General features: G+C 45.8%; 1 protein-coding gene across 1 annotated transcript in view; it reads left to right on the forward strand.

The window, feature by feature from the left end:
* The first annotated feature begins 989 nt into the window (after positions 1–989).
* The window catches only part of WASH1 (WAS protein family homolog 1), a 48,365-nt gene continuing 46,677 nt past the window's right edge, over positions 990–2,677 (forward strand). The window contains exons 1-2 of the mRNA XM_009332901.1: positions 990–1,289; positions 1,789–1,890. The gene's annotated coding sequence lies outside the window, so the exon portion shown is untranslated. The remainder of the gene's footprint in view (positions 1,290–1,788; positions 1,891–2,677) is intronic.

Genomic DNA, 2,677 nt, shown 5'->3' on the forward strand with positions numbered 1-2,677 from the left:
CACCCACCGGTGAAACGCTCCTGGTGGCCGCAGGCGCTGTCCGTCGGGGACCCCGTCAGCTCTTGGGAAGAAGAGCGTGGTAACGTGAAATGAGCGCCCTACAGTACCTGTTTGGGTGGGATAACGGGCTTAGAAAACCTTGTGCTACGCTTCTCACGCGGTGCTTCGGCGCTGAGCCGTGAGAGAGATTGGGAAACCTGCCAGGCAGGCACGGAGCGTGGAAGTCTCAAGTTGGCGATGAGGGATGGGACGCTCGGACCCAACACAGCGCTTCGGGGACTGGGAAGGGCGATGCCTTCTCTCCGTGTAGGTGAGGTGCCCTGTGGGGATAGACAGCTGGATGCTGCGGCCTGAAGGGAGTCACGAAAAAGAGAAAAAGGTGTCCAAGGCAGAGGGTCAGAGGACTCGGGATGTGGGTTACGTAATTTTTCCTCAGAAAGTTAGCTAATGGCTTGTAACAGAGTTGTGGGGTTTTGTACTATTCCAGGTGCCGATCGGTTACTATTAACTATCAGCTAACTCGAAGAACACCACAGATTATAAAAAACGTAACTTCTAGTCCGTCAGTGCATCAACACAGTTTGCTACCTGGAGTACTGGCAAATCAGTTTTAATATGGATTTACTTTAAGTTGCGCAAGGGCATCTTCCTCACTCCCAAGCTGGTAGCTGTGGTGAAGTAACTAATTGTCAAATAAAAACACGTTTGCAAGTGAACCCGAGTGCTGTTGTGATAAGTGCATTTATTGTATTAATTTTTTTCTATGTTCAAAATAAAGAATGAGTCGGCCAACAGTAAAAAGACCAGAGGGCTACTAGACCTAGCTGTGCCCATGAAGAAAGGCTGCCGATGGATGTAGTGAACATTGTGAATCCACATCCAGCAGCGGTGATCATTGTTAGTATTTATTTTAGTGATCAACAGAAGTCCTGTTGTGGTGACAGAACTTCTTTCTTTTTTTTTTTCTTCTTTTTTTTTTTTTTAAACGGTGTGGTTCAAATGTTGAATGGTTGGACAGCACCTGGATTTTCCCAGAGGCCTCTTTCAGAAGCAGGGGCTTTTCATCCCTGGGGAGAGTAGGCTTATTCTCGACTCTGCTCGCTTCTACAATGCAGCTTCCAGCAAGGAGTGTGGGATAGTGCCAGCTGTGGTTGTGGCATTTCACGTGATTCAAGCAAATGTCAGCTAGGAGTTAGCTTGAGATGACCTATTTATTTCATTTAGGTTGTGCAGCGGGTGTTGCTGGCAGTGATTTGCAGACCGGATTGACCTGTCCTGGAGTAGATGAGGTAGAAGCTAAAACAAGCTAAAACTGTCCCTATTTCTTGCCAGTTCTCTGAAATACGGAGCCTTCCTTGAGCAGTGAAAGGAAGCGGAGCGGATAGTGCTGCTCTTGCCAGAGGCAAGGGCTGGAAGCAAAGTGACTTTGGCATGTTCTTGTAGAGGCTTTCTGCATTTCGGTTTTCTGGGGAATCCAAGGTGCTCCAGTCAACTGTCCCTTGCTTAGACTTTCTTTTAGGAAGGATAGCTAAGGGCTGATAAGTTCTTCTGATATTTAATTATGTTTGTCTTGTCTGACTAGTAAAACTGGGATGTAAAGGCTGCCCGATACACCTCTGTATTCCTGGGATGCTTCAGATGGGGGGAAATAGCCACACCTCCAAAGAGCCCTCAGGCAGAAAAATGCCTGAGGCACTCCCAGAACAGCACAGGCTGCTAGTCTTAGCGTCTGCCCTTCTTCTATCACTCTGGATATTTAAACTGAGTTTTTAATCTTTATTCCTTCAGATAAAAAGTGCAGTTCTCTCAACTCAGGAGTTCATTGGCAAGAAAACTGAAAGCAGATAATCCCTAGGAACTACTCTGCAGTCTGGCTTCTGCTAATACCGGGTAACTATAGTCACTGCATGCTCAGCCTGAGCGGTAAAAGAGAAGGGTAGAAATTGAGGGCTGGGCAAAAATAGTACTGAGATAAGCCTGAAAGCAAGGTAGATTTTTTTAATAATTTTTTTTAGATTAAAGATCGTGTGCAGAGGAAGAAGAGGATTATGTCTGAAATTGTGATGTTTCCCATGCCTGTGGTATTTGAGCTTGAAGGGAATCACGTTTATCACTCAGAAAGCAATTTCTATAGCTAATCAGCTCTGCTTAGACCCCTTCACAAGATAACCTTTGCCAGAAAATAGTCCGTCCAGCAGTTTGTTTAGTGGGTTATTGATTCCCCAGGTGTCATTCTTTTGACCCAGCTTTTTGTCATCTCCTGTCATCCACGCCACCCTGTAGGGATATTGCTTCTAGCAAATGTGAACAAGCTTGAAGACACTTCCTTATAGTGAGTGAGTTCCCCTCCTGTCATCTTGCAGAAATGCAAGCATTCCCTTTCCTTTTGAATGTATAAAACGGGCAGGAACTGGTTTGGTTGCCAGTTTGATGTGGTTGTTGCCTTCGTTAAATAGCTCAGGGTCTGTTGTAACACAGTGTGTGTGGGGTATGGGTGCTGTAAAACTCCAGAACTTTGGAGCAGAGGGTACTGAATGTGGAGGTGAAAAATAGGACATTGCTAGTTAGGGTTTGTGGCAGCGAGATGTGGCAATGGTTAGATCTGCAGCTAAGGTCGCCTTGCAGGAGACCGAAGCTGATTTTGCATCAGAAAATTAGAGGGAAAAATTAACTGGAT

This window comes from Pygoscelis adeliae, unplaced genomic scaffold (assembly GCF_000699105.1).
Source record: "Pygoscelis adeliae isolate BGI_AS28 unplaced genomic scaffold, ASM69910v1 Scaffold38, whole genome shotgun sequence".
Taxonomy (NCBI): domain Eukaryota; kingdom Metazoa; phylum Chordata; class Aves; order Sphenisciformes; family Spheniscidae; genus Pygoscelis; species Pygoscelis adeliae.